This window comes from Pelodiscus sinensis, chromosome 6 (genome assembly GCF_052426305.1).
Source record: "Pelodiscus sinensis isolate ZL-2025 chromosome 6, ASM5242630v1, whole genome shotgun sequence".
In the NCBI taxonomy this organism is placed as follows: domain Eukaryota; kingdom Metazoa; phylum Chordata; order Testudines; family Trionychidae; genus Pelodiscus; species Pelodiscus sinensis.
In genome coordinates, this window is record NC_143057.1 from 92,950,778 (window position 1) to 92,969,347 (window position 18,570).

The following is an 18,570-nucleotide window of genomic DNA, read 5'->3' on the forward strand; positions in this document are numbered from 1 at the left end:
ACATTCCAGATAGGCTGCACATAAGCAGTATAAATTAGATATCTGATTAGAGGCTGATCAGTAAATAATATCATGTATACATTTTGGTAAATGAGAGATTCAAAAATGCTTTTTTGCCTGTCAAATTTCTTCCTGACACCATACTATTTAACAATTCTGAAAGTTCACTAGCTCTCTTTCTGTTAAAAAAAATATAATCAAAATGAGTACAGTTGTTTAAAGATGGAAAGCAGTAACCCAACTGCTCAATTAACTCAACCAACATGTGTTAGACAGAGGGGACACCGTCATTTCCAAATGGAATCAGGACCCCAAAGATATTCAAAGACATTATTTAAAATATTTCCAGAGTCTGTCCATTTGATCTTTCTGAATCTAGTATAAGTGGCTCAGACACTCAATTTACAAATCAGCCTCACAAACAGATGAACCAATAAGGAGACTGTGAATTCTAGCAGTATTTTCATAGATACAGAAATCAAGACATATGTTGTGTGAATTTGAGACAGAGGGTCAAAAATATTTTTAGTTTTATGTTGGCCATTTTTCCAGAAGATGCCTAATTTAGCACTGATAAAAATGTTCTCACCCTAGTATGCAGTCTTATGGGCGCTCTGTTTGACAGGGTTGTATTTTCCATGCTTTCACAAAAAAATGTTATTTTAATCATCTCCACATTCTAGTCCTTCAAAATTATTTTCTTCCTAGCTCATGCAAAATCTTGTTCCGCTGAAGTCAACAGAAGTTCATTAATTTAATTACAACCAGGATTTAGACCATTTTTTGTTTCAGGCAAATGGATCTCTTTAAAAGCTCAGTAGTATAACTTGACAACATAAGACTCATACCACAAATAGATTCTCAGCTGCACCTACCTGGGTTCAGTAAAGGTGGAGGGCTAGAACACAGAATGCCCCAGCTATGCCTCATGCCCACCTCAACACACATCCCTATATGAGAGATTGCCGAGACTAACTATGACTACTGGCAGCAGTTCTCTGGCTAATCACCTCAGCCTTTGAACCATTGAGCAAAATGAAGGGATGAAAAGATAGGCTAAACCATCAGTCCCAATGACATTAGAAAAGTTTTCTAGTAGAAACAGGTGAAACTTTTAAGACAGAACAAAGCAGCCTGAATTTTCTCCCATTTCCCTATTTGAACCAAACAGGGAAAACAAAACAAAACAAAAGCACTGTTTCCAAATTTGGGTCAGTTTAAGTCAATTCTTTCCTTTCTCCAGGCCCTACTAGTGCAGGGTATTAACTCAGGCTAAATCTCTGTTCTTTCAGACATCTCTTACAATTCCTCTACTCTTCATGAATTCCCAGCCAACTATCTGATGAGCCTTGTTCCTGCTCCTTTCAAATTTCCCTGTAGCCTTGTGTTTTCTTGGAGGCAAAGTTTCAAAATCAATTGCACTCCTTTGATGGAGTGGCCAAAATTCACACACTGTCCTAACTAGATGGTCTGTTATGTGAAATTCTGAGCGATAAAGCTCTTAGGGTTTGTCTACATAGCAGCATTATTTTGGAATAACTGACACTATTTTGAAATAAGAAAGTGCGCATCTACACAGCAAGCTATTATTTCAAAATGATGTTGAGCTGAAGGATTTCTTACTCCAACTCCTGTAACCTTCATTTCATGAGGAGTAAGGGAAGTCAAAGGAAGGGTGTTCTTACTTTGACTTTCTGCTGTGTAGATCATGCCAAAAGGTGAATTAAGCTATTTCGACTTCAGTTGCGCAATTGACATAGCTGAAGTTGCATAGCTTAATTTGACTTTTGCCCTGTAGTGTAGACATGCCCTTAGTGTCCTATGGGTCTCACCGGGCATGCTTACAGACACACTTTCCTTACAGCAGCCTTCAATGAGCATGTTTAAACAAATTTCTCATTGATTTTGTGCAGGTCATTAGCAAGGCGGAGCTTGAGCAATATAATCCAGTACTCTGTAGATTTCACTCTGAAGACTGAGATACAAATGTCAGGTGACAGTACTAGGTTGGGTTCCCAGGTAGGCGAGAGCTTTTTCCTGGAGGTTTTGACTTATCAAGATGGTTTATTTTGAATATATTTCAATCTGTGTTGTGCCTTTCTTTCTCTCCGTTTTCTATAAAGGCAGGGACAGAGTCTCTCACTTGCTCTACTCAATTGACGCTACTCAGGCAAGGTAACTGCCTGCACTTCCTCTTCTGGGGAGGTCCTTCAGCACTGGGCAGGCCTAAGGTGAATGTGGAGGAGAACAAGTCTGCAACACAGCTGAAACCTGACTCATATTATTGTCATCTTGGGGATTCTTGTCAACTGGTGTAGGTCAGAATAGCCCCTATGCAGAATGAGCGTGTGTGTGTGTGTGTGTGTGTGTGTGACAGACAGACAGACAGACGTATATACACGTTCTTATTTTAATAAACAAACTGAATATTCTTGTATTCTGCATAATGGCTGTTCTGCCTTCTTCTGTCCCCAATTTGTATGGGAACATTGCTGACTGTTTGCCTTCATTGGAGAATGAGAGGAAAGTGCATCATTTGCTGCATTCCTCACTCTGAGGGGTCCTGATCGCAGACAAACCTGGACCTGCCCCAGCTAGGAGCATGCATCTCTCACAGCTGCAGTGGCCATGGAGAAGCACTTCTCACCAGTCCCCAAACTGCTGGGGTAAGAGAGAGCTGGGGTAGTCCTCTCTCCCCAGAGCATCCTCATCCCTAGCCCAACCCCAGAGCAATGATTTAACTGAAGAAAAACAAAAATTAAGAGAGTTTAGGACACAAACAATTCTGGGTATAAATATAGCTATAGATATGGTGCCTGTGATTATGGCAGAGTGCAGTGGCCAATACTATGCTCATGTTAGCCAAAGTGTCACTGCATTGACCCCACTCCCACCCCTATGTCTCGAATTCCAAGATGATTATTTCTACTTGTCTCCCTAAGGCTACGTCTAGACTGCAAGCCTCTTTCGAAAAAGAGCATCTAGACTGCAAGCAGTACTTTCGAAAAAGCAAGCCACTTTTTCGACAGAGAGCACCCAGGCAGTCTGGACGCTCTCTTTCGAAAAAGCCCTGTTTGCATTCAAGAACGCCTTTTTTCCGAAAGAGCACTTTCGAAAAAAGGCGTTCTTCCTCGTGAAATGAGGAGTACCGCCGTCGAAAGAAAAGCCACGTCCTTTCGATTTAATTTTGAAAGAACGCGGCTGTAGTCTAGACGCAGGTGAAGTTTTTTCGAAAAAAGGCTACTTTTTTCAAAAAAACCCTGCAGTCTAGACACAGCCTAAGGCTGCAGGTTTTTTTGAAAAAAGTAGCCTTTTTTCGAAAAAACTTCACTTGCGTCTAGACTACAGCTGCATTCTTTTGAAATTAAATCGAAAGAATGCGGCTTTTCATTCGATGGCGGTACTCCTCATTTAACGAGGAAGAACGCCTCTTTTCGAAAGTGCTCTTTCGAAAAAAGGCGTTCTTGAATGCAAACTGTGCTTTTTTGAAAGAGAGCATCCAGACTGCCTGGGTGCTCTCTGTCGAAAAAGTGGCTTGCTTTTTCAAAAGTACTGCTTGCAGTCTAGATGCTCTTTTTCGAAAGAGGCTTTTTCGAAAGTATGTTTTGAAAAAGTTTCTTTCGAAAGAGGCTTGCAGTCTAGACGTAGCCTAAGTGAATTGGAATGCTAAATTCTGTTTGTCCTGAATCTGTACTGAGCTGCCATAGGGTCTTCAGCAGGGTAGCTGTGTTAGTCTGTAACTGAACAAAATTAAAAAAGAACAAAAAGCCTAGCAGCACCTTAAATATTAACAAAACATGTAGATGGTATCATGAGCTTTCGTGGGTACAACCCACTTCTTCAGATTAATGGAACATTAAAAGTTTGGAGCCAAGAATAAATAAGGGAAGATGAGGGTAAAGGAAGGGAGAAAAAAAGTGAATTAGAGTGTTCAAGTTACAAGAAGCTAATATGAACAATTTGCACCTAGTCTAAGTACCCATTGTTTAGTTGGTTAAGTCATTAGGATATGGAAGGTAGTGTGCTAGCCAGCCAATGTCTTTATTCATATGTGCTAGCCAGCCAATGTTTGTCTTCATTTGTGACAGAAATCAAACTTGTAAATGAAGTTAAGTTCCAACCCTTCCCTGTGTATTTAGCTTGTAGAATTGGCCTGAAACAACATGGTGACTTTGAGATCCATTCATGACTGCCTGGGAAGGTTAAAGAGTTCTCCAATAGGTCACATTTTTGAATATCTGATTTGTATCCATTAATTCTTTCCCATAGATACTGTTCAGTTTGGCCAATATACATGGTAGAGGGGCATTGCTGGCATTTGAGGGTGTGCAGTTAAATGAACCCCTGATGTAGTGGCTGATGTGGTTGGGTCCAGTAATGTGTGGATGGAGTTGGCACCAGGGCTGATTGCAGGGGTGGGTTCCTGGATGGTGATGATGGAGGTGTGCTGCGTGGATGCTGGAAAGAATTTGTTTGAGATTAGGGAGTTGTCTGTAGGTGAGGATTGGCCTGTGAGAGTGAGGGGTCATTTTTCAGGATAGGTTATAAATTGTTGATAATGCATTGGAGGGGTTTAAGTTGTGGAAAATTTGTTTTCAACTAGCTCTCATATAGCAATCACTTAGGGCTACAGCACTATCAGAAAAGTTAGTTAAGTTTGATCAGTCTTCATTTCAATACAATTTCTAGATCAGGGAGCTTTTCTGTCACCTTCTCATACTTCGGCAGACAGCTGATAGATTTCATAGATTCACAGATGCTAAGGCCAGAAAGTACTACTATGACCACTAAATAGAGTTCCTATCTAATAGATGCCATAGACCTTTCCTGAATTAATTCCTCTTTGAACTACAATATGTATTTTAGAAACGAACCCAATCTTGATTTAACAGTTGACAGAGACTAACAATGTATCTCAGTCCTTGGAAATTAATTGCAATGGCTAGTTACCCTCACTTACAAATTTATGCCTCATTTCTACTCTGCATTTGTCTAGTTACAACTTCCAACCATTAGATCCTTGTTATACCTTTGTCTCCTAAATAGAATAACTCACTGTCAAATGTTTGTTCCACCTATAGTTACCTATAGACTGCAATCAAGTCACTCCTTAACTTTTTCTTTGTTAAGGTAAATGCATTGAACTTCATGGCTATGTCTAGACTACATACATCCCTTTTTCGGAAAAAGGATGTAAATTAGACGTATCGCAATTGCTAATGAAGCGGGGATTTAAATATGGCTGCCGCTTTTTTCGGCACGGCACTTTGCCGGAGAAAAGCACCAGTCTAGACGCTGATCTTTCGAAAAATAAAGCCTTTTCTGAAAGATCCCTTATCCCTCTTGAAATAAGGGATAAAGGATCTTTCGGAAAAGGCTTTATTTTTCGAAAGATAAGCGTCTAGACTGGCGCTTTTCTCCGGCAAGGCTCCGTGCCGAAAAAAAGCGGCAGTCATTTTTATGCTAATGAAGCGCGGGAGATTTAAATCCCCGCTTCATTAGCAATTGCGATACGTCTAATTTACATCCCTTTTCTGAAAAAGGGATGTAGTCTAGACGTAGCCCATGAGTCTATCATTACAATGCATGTCTTCCAATCCTTTAATTATTCTCTTGGCTCTTCTCTGAACCTTCTATCATTTACCAATATTCTTGAATTGTGGACACTAGGTCTAGGTCTAGACTACAGTCCTTTGTCAGAAAAGCTATGCAAATTGCGCTTTGCAATATGCATAGCTTTTTCCAATCAGTTTTCCGGAAGAGGCTTTTCCACCATTTGGCCCTATCTAGATGGGGTCAAATGGTGGAAAAGCCTCCTCTTTCGGCAGAGCCTTTATCCCCCGTAAAACGAGGTATACAGGGCTCCCTGAAAGAGAGTGCAAAAAAAAGCAGAAGAGCAAACGTGTTCTCTGGATGCGGCAGAGTTTTTCTGGGACACCTTGCAGTGTATCCCGGAAAATCCCTGCAGTGTAGACATACCCTAGAACTGGACATGTTATTCCACTCATGGTTACACCAGTGTTATATGTAGAAGTTATATAACTTCCCTGTCATAAGTGGGTTGTGCCAACGAAAGCTTATGATGATAGCTCTATTTTTTTTGTTAGTCTCTAAGGTGCAACAGGACCATTGTTGTTTTTAAAGTTGTTTAAGTTATAGACTAACATGGCTACCCCTCTGAGACTTTTAGAAAAGATTATTTTGTTTATACATTTGAGGACTGCATTAGCCCATTTGGCCACAGCATCACACTAGGAGCCCATGAGCAGCTGATTATCCGTGATGACCCCCAGATGTTCTTCAGAGTCAGTGCTTTCTAAGATACAGTCCCCAGTCCATCACTCTTTGTTTTATGGACTTTATATTTTCTTCCAGGTCACAAGTAAAAATGCTACATAGCACAGGGGCAAGAACCAATCTCTCTGGGACTCCACTTAAAAAGATGCACCCTGCATGATTCCCTGTTTACATTTGCATTTTGAGACCTGTTAGCCAGTGTTAATGCATTTAATATATGTACTTTAATATATGTATAATTATAATTGTAATCAAAATTTTGTGCATTACTAAGTCAACTATCTTATAGCAGTCTAGCTAGGTTACATCAATACTATTATGTTTATCAACCACATTTGTAATCTCAATTAAAAAATCAAATTATTTGACAGATCTATTTTCCATAACCTCCTCCTGAATTAGTCTAAGGTACCACAGAACTACTTGCTGTTTTTAAACTTACAAACTAACATAATTAAAGTCCTGTATCAGCCATTCTATTATTTTGCCCAAGGTCAATGTCAGTCTAATAGACCTAAAACTACCTGGTTGTTCATTTACTATTTTTAAATATGGGCACAGTATGAGTTTTCATCCATTTTGGAACTTCCTCAGTGATCCAAAAGTCATTGAAAATCAGCATAAATAATCTAGCAAGTTCCTCAGCCATCTCTTTTACAACTCTTTAATGAAAGTTATCCAGATCTGCTGATTTTAAAATGTCTAATTTAAATAATTGCTGTTTAACATCCTCCAGAGTTATTAGAATTGAAAATGTTTTATCAACATCACAGAAGATTAATATTTATTGAACATTTCTGCCTTTTCTGCATTAAAATTAACAAGTGTACCAGTAATGCCAATACCAATACCAATTTTTTTGGTTCTTTTTGTTCCTAATATATTTACATTCTTTCCTATTTTCATTAACTCTTTCAGCTACAGATTTCTCCTTGTGCCCTTCTGCTTCCTTTATCAAATTTTCTACACTTCCTACTTTCTGATTTATATTCTTGCTGTCATCATTTATTTCAACATGCAGTGACTCTCAAAGTACTGTGGTATTTCATGCCGCTCTGCAGCAAAAGATATGCATGGATTGCAATATTTTTATTCTTCAGAGACTACCATAAAATATGTTACAAGCCATTCAAAAGCTCTCTTTGCTTTGATATTTTAGGAATTGTACTTTTATCACACAGGCATTCTGACAGAACGTCAGATCTGAATTTGCTAAGAAAAGTCACAAATAAAGCACACACTTGACAATGATCATAAGCTGTAATGTACCAGATAACTCCGCTTCATTTCATCACAGCACAATTAAAAATAGTTTTATAACTAAACAAATGCTTGTTATAGTCAAGAAATTAATTGACTTTTACAGTAGTAACATCTTTTTAGTAACATCTTTTTTTGCATTTGCACACCTGTGTACAATTCTTTACTAAATCTTAACTTCAGATTATATTACAGTAACACTAGTATCTGAAAGCCATACTGTCACACATGCACGACAGTTATGCCAAGTAATTCACCATCTGTCCAGTCTCCCACATAGAACCATTGATATTACTACATGCACATTAGCTGCCCAATACGGATACTGATTGACTGAATACGGATACTGATTGACTGAATTACCTCTGATATCCCAATGGTCCTGGACTCTTTGCATGACACAGATGCATGCCTTAGTGCAGCTGTATACCACATGGTTATAATTTGCAGTGCCAAATGGCTGAGAACTTAAACATTGGATGATTCTGAGCAAAAAGAATTCTCAACCGTACTTATCTCACAATAAAGGTATCATAAGATTGAACAACAGTGTGACTGTTAAGAAGTTTTTTTAAATTACTTATGGCCCAACTCTGCTACTATCATAGCAGGAAAATGCCTACTAATATCAACAGAAGGATTTAGGTCTTCATTCTTAAATGTGGCAGACTCATCTTAGACATTACAATGTGTATTTTAGTCATCCTACTAAAACTGGCCTGATTTTCAAAAGTGTTACACACCTTCAACTAAGCCTATATCTACTTTACAATGGAGGACAGAGTCCCCAGCATGCACATACACACTTACAATAGCTCTCATCAAGTTAGTGTGAGTATAACTATCAGCTGAGAGAGCATAGATAGCAGCAGTAGTGGCATGCTAAGTACATACCCACCAGTCTGAGGTAAATATATACTTGGCACAGCTAAGCCCTGCCTCTCATGCTGTTGCCTGTGCTGCTATAGCTATGTTGCTAGTTATACTCATACTACCTTTCATCCAGCTACTGCAAATATTTGCACAAAAGCAGGGACTTACTTCCCTTGCTCATAGCGTATTCATAGCCTAGGAGTGCCTGGATCTAGTCTTGTCACCAAGAAGTCAATTGTAAAAATACAAACAAAATGGGAGCTGCATTGAGACCTATGAAAGTCAATCTGCATGTTCAAGTATATAACTGTGTGGATGTGTATATTGACGAGGGGGATATATTTCCACATGCATGCTCTATGGCAGCAACAGAACTTGCACTCACATACCAGTGTATATGAAGAAACTCTTGAACGTGATGGTGTTTAAATAAGATGACCATACATGTGTGTATGAGACAGAGTGTGAGCCTGAGGGGGAATGCAAACACTGCTGGGAGCTTGAGCAGTAAATGACTGAAAAGCTAATTGAGAGATCAAAGAACACTTTCCTTCAATGTACCTGAGAGCAGAGCAAATTAACTCTATTAAAATGACACAACGACAGAATTTCATAACATCTTATTTATAGCAGCTGAAGAAAACATAAATGCTTAATAATACTACCAAACTCATACCAAATCCTGACATCTGATTAGCTAATTCAGTCATTTCAATAGAAGACACTTACCAGCCTTCCCCAGGAAACAGCAGCTTTTAATAAATCCACACTGAAATTTGCATTTTTGTATCTTTAGAGTGGGTTTGCTGTCTGTTACCTTTTGGGGAAGGAAGGAAAGAGAATATTAGAATAATTAGCTATTCTGCAAATTAAATTATTCTGCAAATAATGCCAACTTATCTTGACACTGAGGATGAGCATTAAAGGAAGCAGTCGTTCTGGGAGTGGGCATTAACTGAAGTAACAAAAAAAATGCCACCTTTAAAAGCAAATGCAGTTATATATAATAATATTCAGGGAACAAATTTTGATTACTTGGCCATTTTAGGACTTTTAGTATTTAGTGTTATGGTTTCACAAGTGCCCAGTCACTTTGTATGCCAGTTTTAAGTATCTGAAGTTAAACACCCCCAAACTGAGCCATCCAAAATTAGACAACTTTTGAAAATGTAGATTTGGAACTACTCTTAAGTGATAATTAAATTTTTCACTATAGCAAAATGACAAACTTACTACTTCTGAGATTGAGATCATCATCTTCAGCTCCAGCACATATCATTATGTGATGGAAGTGTCCTTATATTTTACATCCCATTAAGGGAAGCAAGTGTATAACAAATTGACATCTTTCCATATTTACAGGCTTTACAAAAAATAATTCTTAATTCTTGGGTCCAGAACTCTAATCCCCGCCCCAACTTAACTTCATATTGCTGCCAGAAAGTTTTAGGCTCTGCCATGGGCTTGAGATCCTTAGTGGACCCTAACCAATTGGAGGGTTCTTCTCTCAGATACAGTCTTCACCCTGGAATGACCACTCTGCCACATTATGTAAAGAAGCTGTAAGTAGAGCTGGTCAGAAAAATGGAATTTCCTTTTCACAGGAAATTCTATCATTTCACATTTTCCTTTCATTCCAAATCATGACAATTAAAGTTACCAAGTCAATATTACCAAGTATACCAGAAAATGAAAATTCAGATTTATTTCCCAAACCTAAACTGTCTTCTCAAAATGTTATATTTCAATAATGCTGCCATATAAAATATTAAAATATCTTATAAATCTGGTATTAAACTTTAAAGTATAAACAAAACAGTAATATTGGAATAAAACAAAGTAGAAACAAAATACTTCATTTCTAGTCAGATCATTTGATGTAGATGAAAACAGCACTTTCTCCCAGATTTAGTATAAGTGCCCTTTACACATGGGAACACAGCCAGTACTACAAACTTACTTATTAATAATGCTTATTGCCAAAAGCTGCTTCAGTGGAGTAATTTTAGCAGTTGTGCTATTACGAAAAGTAAAAAAAAATTATTGAAAAACACATATCCATTAAGCTTTCAGAGGTGCTGGAAGGTGTTTGTATTTTATGGACTGTGTAATGCAAAATTCATTTAGTTCAGCAGCTAATAATACATGAAGAAATTGTTCACCTCACTAATGCAAGGCCATCCCAGAAGAATTTTCAATGGACATTTTTCTTAAATAATAATAAAAAATAAAATTATCAGGTACTTAAATGTGATAGAAGTTTTTGTACTTTCACTTTTTGTTATTTTTCACTCCCAAAGTAAAAGTTATTTGTTAAACAACGTACAAGCTAATATTTTAAGGTAAGACATTCTCAACATCCTGTGTGGTTCAATAGTTCTGGAATTTTGTGAACAGAACATTTAATACTGTGTTTGCTTGATTAGTTACCTGATTACCACAGTAATATCTCTTGGGATCCAGTAAATGCCATTAAACATTGAACCTTAGTTGCTGATTAATTCGTTACTGCGTGTCTAAAGTAGCATTACAAAACTTAATAAATCAGGAATTGTTGCTTTAAGTTGATGTCTAGAAGTGTTATATACTTCTTCAAATTATTGAATTCTTGCAAAAATAACAGTCTTATTGAAAATACCTGTGTACAGATGCTAACACTTAAAAAAAATAAAAAAAGATGTCATCCAGATGAAACAAGAAGAGCAGCCTACATCCCTGGTCCTACCGATGCTTATTCCTGTTTTTCAATTTATTCACATGAATAGTGTCCTTACGTGTCCTCTGCCTTGCCACACTTGCCCACAAGCAGATGCTGTCCCAGAAGTGCAGGCAGGACCATGTGGTGTGTGTGGCACTGCTGTGTGTGTCCATGACCGCATCTTCCTTAGTGCTGGCTTGTGGTGGGAAGATGTCCCACCAAAAGGTCGGGATAAGGCGGGCCTGTGCAGGAACCCTGTGAGCAGCAGCACAAGGTCCTGCTTGTGGCAGGCTCCTTGGACTGCGTGCTGTGGACTGGTGCTCCATGTGCACCCACGTGCATGGGCTGCTGTGTGATCCCCATGCTGAGAAGGCTGAGCAAGGAGTGTGCACAGCCCCTTGCCGCCTGCTTCCTCCCCCCATATGTGCATAGGGAAAGTAATGGAACTTATCTGATGGGCCTTCCCCATCATTGTGCAGTCCCTGGGCGACAGTCTAGGGGGAGGGTACTGGCTCCAGAGCCAGAATATCCTCCTGGCTGGTAGGCATTGTATCCATGCTGGCCTTTTCCTCCTCCTCTTCTTTCACCTCCTACTTCTCATCCCCAGCCATGCCCTCCAGGTGACTGATGACTGGTGTCTCCAGCCCAGAGTTCATGACAACGGGGCGGGGGAATGGGACTGAACACCCCCTCCTCCCCGCCCCAGGATGCAGTGGAGATGCTCGTAGTAGGGGCAAGGCCGGGGTGCTACCCCTGGGTGGGACCTGTGCTTCCTGGCCTTCGTGTAGGCCTACCTCAGTTCTTTGACCTCCATGCACACCTGCTCCTGGGTGCGCACATGGCCCTTGTGGCTCAGGCTGTTGGCCATCTGGCCATAAATGTCCGCAACCTGGTGTGGAGATCCTGCAGATTTGCCTCCTCACGCCAGATCTCAAAGAGATCCAGGATCTGCACACCAGACCAGAATGGTGCCCTTCTTCGGCCCCAGGCAGGGGCTTAGAAGTTGCTGAAGCTATGCTTGCAGCAGTGTGTGGGGGGGGAGGGAGGGGGCTTGGCTGGAGCAGTGAGCTCAGCCATGGCAGCAGGGTAGGCTGTGCAAGGTCCTGCTGTGTGGCTTAATGTGAGCAGGGCCTGCTTCATGCCACAAGCCCTTTCCTTTCTGCCTGCAACTTGAAGGGCTGCAGGGGAAGGTGAACTATAGAGTTCTGTTGACTGTGGACAGAGTGGCCACCAGGGCAGCTGCGAGGTTTCCTGGAGGCCACTTATTTCAAAATAACTTCAGCTGCCCCATCTACACGCCCTATTTCAAAATAGGCATTATTCCTCATTAAATGAGGGTTACAGAATTCAAAATAAGAAGACAGTTATTTCAAAATTACTTCAAAATAATGGCCTTGCTGGGGAGATGCTCACTTTGTTATTTCAAAATAATGCTTGGTATTTTGAAATAACCTGCTGTGTAGATGTGTCCTAAGGTGCCACTGGACTGCACATTGTTTTTAAAGTTACAGACTAACATGGTTACCCCTCTGAGACTTTCATAGGCTAAAGAGAGTCTATTAGCTATTGGCTGCATTACACTAGCTATTGGCTGCATTATTACCACATAAATTCCAGATTTGATGTGTAGTAATAAGTGAGAGGCTTCTTTGCTGCTCCTAGAACCTATTTGCCTCGCGCCAAACATTATATGCACAGGTACTGCGGCCTTACATGACCCCTCCTACATCAATAAGAATGTTGGAGAGCAGAGCCAAAGTGCAGTTTTCCAAGCAGGTAATAGAGAGAGGCAATTCATAAAGCCAGTCTCTGCTGTGGTTCACTGGCATAGTCAGATGAGACTGGAAATGAGAATCCTAGCTGCTGAGATAGACGAGTGGAAAGTGTCTGGCACAGGAAAATCACTTTCGGTCACACTGACCTAAAGCAACCACTTTTTAAACTGAACTCACAACTTACTCATCGCCATTTAAGCTGTTTTTTAGGTGAAAACAACTGAATTTTGAGCTAATCCTGCAGATGCCACTCTGGGTCCCCAAGAAGACTTCAGTGGTAATGGTTCACACAGAGAACTTTCAAGGGTTGAACCCTTTCTTTTGCTTCCTTTCCTCACTGTTTCCTGTTGGCCTGAAAGGAGTATGCAGAATTATTCTGAAAAAAAATATGCATTTCTCACAGTACCATCAACCCACCAGGAATGAGGAAGTACCAGAAATCCCCTAGTAAACGCTGTTCTCATTATATTCGAAAGCAGATTTCTAGACATTTCAAGACAGATTTTTCGAGCATTTCTACTGCAGAGCACCCAAATCAAATTGAATATGCAGTGGCTCACCGCTACTATACATTATTTAGCAATTCCATATTTTCTCATGCATATTTTAAAACAGGATTTGACAGAATTAATTCTGGTTAGGGAATCCAGTAGATCTTGTCCTGGCCAGCTAGAATAGCGGAGTGGCAACAATATTTTTAAGAGTGGCCCATTTTTAATGGGGATCTTTCATATTAAATGAAAATTAATTTAATCGAAAATATCTTTCTTTCAGGGTGCATTATTTAAACTTCTTCTGTGCCACATGCAAACACACACACACTGAGCAAAGAGGCATATGTATGGCTTGATTAATACCATTAAAAAAAAGCCTCATCAAAGTCATGCGGATCTCCAATGCCTTCAACACTCTATTGATGTATTCAAAGGGTTAATGAGGTTATATGATTAAAGCAGGAACAGAAAAGAGAATTGCATTTAACAGAAAATTATTCTTCATAAAAATTCAGAATATCATAATTTTGAGTAACATTGTAACAGCTTGTCCTATCATCATCATGAATATTAAGCTTTTATCACTATAGCATGCTGTATAATGAGATGAGAATGTACTGTAGCAGCAGTTAGTACTCATGCCATAAATATGAATAAAACATTTATAAAAGTACATTAATTTAGGTATTACCAATCAGCCTTTAAAACTATTCTGTGCATAATCAAGCCTTTTTTTAAGTAGGACAGAAAGCATAAGAACCTGTTAAAAGAAAATGTCAATGCCAATAAAATACAGTACATTGGCATTTGTATTTTGTCAGCATAGTTAAGACTAAATTTCCATTCTAATATCTGCTTGTAGTTCCTCATAACTTTCTACAACAAATTTGTCTTGGAATTGCTCAACTTTTGGGGGAGGAGAATGAGGGAAGAGAAGGTTAATGAAATACTTTTCACCATATTTTCAGCTTTGGATATAAAATACTGATAAATCCATTTGTCCCATATGGTTGGCATAATACAACTGAATACCAGTATTTGATGTTGAATGTGAATAGTCACACCACTAGTGACTTGTGTGACCTATTTTAAAGTTCAAATATCAGATGCCAACACCATATCTTTCACAAATAAATCATGCCCTGGATTTGTTTGAGACACACAGAGAGAAAAATAGCCCATTACAGTTATAATTTTATACTGTGAGCCTACAGTGTAAATAGTTATTAATGTAATTGTACAGAAAAGTATAAAATCAATAAAATATTTTGAAAAGTGAGGTTTTAAAGAAATATCAGCAACTTATGAAAAGTTTAAAACATTTGGCTTGTGGCCGTGCATCTCCAATACACCTGAGATCACAGGTAATTTGGCTTAAGTTCTCATCTTGTGGTAATTATTTACATAATGTCTGTTACAGTTCCCCAGAGAGCAGGGAACAAGACTTGCAGGATCCATGGGTGAAGGAGGGACTATAGGTAAGTCTGCCTCTGTGATTCTCCCCCCATCGCAGGGATTTGAAAAGCTGCTCAATGGGTACATCAGGGGACCAGGTCTTGAAATGTTTTGGGAGCCATTGCTGGAGGTAACATAGGGAGGATTCAGTATTTACAGTCTTCTTCTGTCTGAAACAACTGATAGGCATTGTGTCACCTGAGGATGTGCCCTGTATCACACTCAGAGAGAATGGCCTGTTTTGATGTGTGAGTTCCTACCCCAAAGCAGTCCTGCTCCTAGAGAAGCCTGGCTGTCACAGAACCTGCATTAAATACATGAACTTCCTCAAGGTGGGGGTTTGCTTGGATGGAACCTGAGGACCCATGAGGTTACAGTGTCACACTTCAGCCTCCCCTGTGTCCCTCTCTCTCTCTGCTACTTCCCCCTCCTGCAGGAGATTCTGGAAGGTGAATCAGACACTTTCCTGGACCCCTGTCCATCTGCTAGGTGTGTTTCCAGAAGAGGGCATTCTTTGTTCTATGTTTTTGACATGCACTTTAAAGAATGATGTTCAGGGCTGTACATTTATTTTTCTGAGAAGTTTCTAGTAGAGTTCACCATACCTTCATAACGAGATCACGTATGTCTCCTTTCTCTTAGAGATAATGTAGATTGCACAAAAAAGCTATTAAAACAGTTCAAAGTTATTACAGGGGTTAGTTTGCTAGCTACACAGAACTACAAGCACATTTCACACATGTTCAGTTATATTTAATCACATTCTAGTTCGGAGATTAAGTCACACCCCCGCTAGCAACAGTTGCTATGCAGGACAAGCTAAACACAAGGGCAGGCAGTAAGAGCAATATGCTGTGCACTCTTCCTACTGAATTTTCCTAGTGTTATATTAAAAAAAAATTAGGAATGTCTCTGAAGACCCAGCATTTTGGTGATTTTTTTTTACAAATCTGGTGTTCCCGCTGCAACTTTAGCAGAGATTTGTCACCATCTTCAGCAGATCTGAATCAGGTTCATTACTTGCATCAGGATGATAACATAACTAGTATTATTAGTGATAGAAATGTTGCCATGTTAGTCTGGTGTCGCTGAAACAAAAAACAGGACTATGTAGCACTTTAAAGACTAACAAGATGGTTTATTAGGTGATGAGCTTTCGTGGGCCAGACCCACTTCCTCAGATCAAATAGTGGAAGAAAATTGGCATGACCATATATACCAAAGGATACAATCAAAAAAATGAACACATATGAAAAGGACAAATCAAATTTCAGAACAGAAGGGGGATGGAGGGGTGGGAGGTAAATGTCTGTGAGCTAATGATATTAGAGGTGATAATTGGGGAAGCAATCCTTGTAATGGGTAAGATAATTAATGTCTTTGTTCAGACCTAGGTGTCAAGTGTCAAATTTAAGCATGATTGATAGTTCAGAGGATTCTCTTTCAAGTCTGATGTTAAAATGTCTTTGAAGCAGGATGCAGGTAATCAATTCATTGAGACAATGCCCTTTCTGGTTGAAATGGCAAGAAACTGTTTTTTCTTTGTCATACTGTCTGATATCCGTTTTGTGTTCTGAAACTTGATTTGTCCTTTTTATATGCGTTCACTTTTTTTTATTGTATTCCTTTGGTAAATATGGTCATGCCTATTTTCTTCCACAATTTGATCTGAGGAAGTGGGTCTGGCCCACGAAAGCTCATCACCTAATAAACCATCTTGTTAGTCTTTAAAGTGCTACATAGTCCTGTTTTTTGTTTTAGGAAATTAGAGATTGCACACAAAAGGTTTCCTTTAGGGAATCCTTACAACTGAAACAATGTGGAGGATAAGGAAGTATCCTGAAGAATCCAGGGGGAAGAGACCAACAGGAAAAAAGCTTTTTGATATAGCAGAAGGCACTTGTGATAGGCAGGCAGCCATAACTTCTCAGTATTCACTGATAATTTGCATGCTGAGGGTGGCACTGGCTGTGAGTAGGTGAAGGGCTTTAGCTGAGGATGAGGTAAGGAGATGGGATGCTTTTCCAAGCTCCACCCAGAAATTCTTCAGGGTCTGTAGCCAGACAGCTCCCCCCCCCCCCCCATCTCAAACAATCTTGCTTGCCCTCTGAGATGTCTGTATACAGGGCAGAGAAGGAACAATAAGAAAATCAGCATAGCCATTAAAGCTTTGATCTGCTTTCATGCGAAACCAGGATATGCGAGTTTCTCTGACTCTGAGTAACAATTAAGGAAATAAACTGAGCTCGAGGCTGCAAGAAGTGCCCGGCTGGCACCCATGTTGATTCAAACACACACAGTCCCTGGGAGAGGAATTTCCCACTGAGAAAAAGAATGTTCAGTACTTCCAATTTAATCCTCTCAACTCTCTCTTACAAGTGTAAATTAAGTTCACAACTCCCTTGTAAGAACTGGTCTCACAAAAGACAGACCAGCACCATTTGGCATTACAGATAAGAAAGAGAAAATACGTGACCCAACGGGTATATAAGGTGGTACAGCAGCACACTCTCTTTTGAGTGTCAATCTGCCCTCTACCTGCTGGTCGGGTTAGGTGTTTGACCTCCTGAGGTTCCACGGGGACACCCACCTCGTATTTTCATCTTTCCGAGGAATTGAGGGACCAATCCTGGCCTGACACGCTGGGATCGAGTGACACAGAAGGGGGTAAAAATTGTACCTGTATGTGTCCTTTTGTTATAGTGCATGCATAGAATAGAGCTCTTTAAAGATTAAGCTGTCATTTGGTACCATTATTTTCTATTTCCTATCTTTATCTTCTTTGTAACCATTTCTCTCTCTCTCTCTCTCTCTCTCTCTATATATATATATATATATTTGTCAGCAGTTAAGAAATAGAACAATAGCCATTGCAACCATATGATTTATAAGCTTCCTCGATAAACCTGTAACAGTTTAAGTTTTAACCTGACTCCTTCAGTTGCTGTAACAGAACCAGGCACAATTTAAAAAGAACTTCAGCCGGTCATTAGGGACAGTATAGGAAGAGCTTGGGCGTTTGGATTTGTGTCACACCTAGGTGGCAAAATCCTTTGGGGGCACTTCTCAGCCTCCCCGAGGCTGCCCGCTGCGAAGGAATCACATATTCTAGCAGCTAAAATCTGAAGTGTAATAAGCTCTTCCTGTACACTTATTGGGGCGCCCATCAACCTCTTCCAGGTTGCCCACTGCAAGGGACCCCGGTCTCAGCAGTTGAAGTCTCGGGTGTATAGTATACACACACACACCACTCACTGCCCTGACCGTCGGCTGACAGGGTCTGAACTCATTAACTTACCTGAGGGATCTGTGCACAGTGTAAATGAGAGAAGTGGTGTAAGTTACTTAAAGTGCCAACTCTGAGGCAGGTTGTCAACTAATGTAAATTTGTGCACCTCTATAGACTTCAAGAGCTTGACTTCTTCAATCTGCAATAGTACTGATCTACCCCAGCTAACAATCTGATCAGACCCAGAGGCTGCACTCTGCATGCAGTCACACATATCACTTCCCTCATCTGCACAGTTCTCACTGGCACTGGCTTCTACTGTTTGTGGAAGAGAACCTAGGTTCAAAACTTATTGTTCCTCTTATACCTTATTAACACCAGGGAGGAAGCAAGTTTTAATACTGTACTGGGAATTTTTGAATCAGAACAAGGAGCAAACATTGTGTAGTATTTTATGCCATTCTAAAACCTTTCAAAAATATTATGTGC

General features: G+C 39.8%; 2 long non-coding RNA genes across 2 annotated transcripts in view; one reads left to right on the top strand and one right to left on the bottom strand.

Moving 5' to 3' along the window:
- The window catches only part of LOC112547652 (uncharacterized), a 505,643-nt gene that overhangs the window by 289,088 nt on the left and 197,985 nt on the right, over window positions 1-18,570 (bottom strand). The gene's annotated exons all lie outside the window — the stretch shown is intronic.
- LOC112547651 (uncharacterized) overlaps window positions 1-18,570 on the top strand; it is a 38,540-nt gene that overhangs the window by 11,441 nt on the left and 8,529 nt on the right. The window contains exon 2 of the long non-coding RNA XR_012904891.2: window positions 14,818-14,875. This is a non-coding gene — a long non-coding RNA (uncharacterized LOC112547651). The remainder of the gene's footprint in view (window positions 1-14,817; window positions 14,876-18,570) is intronic.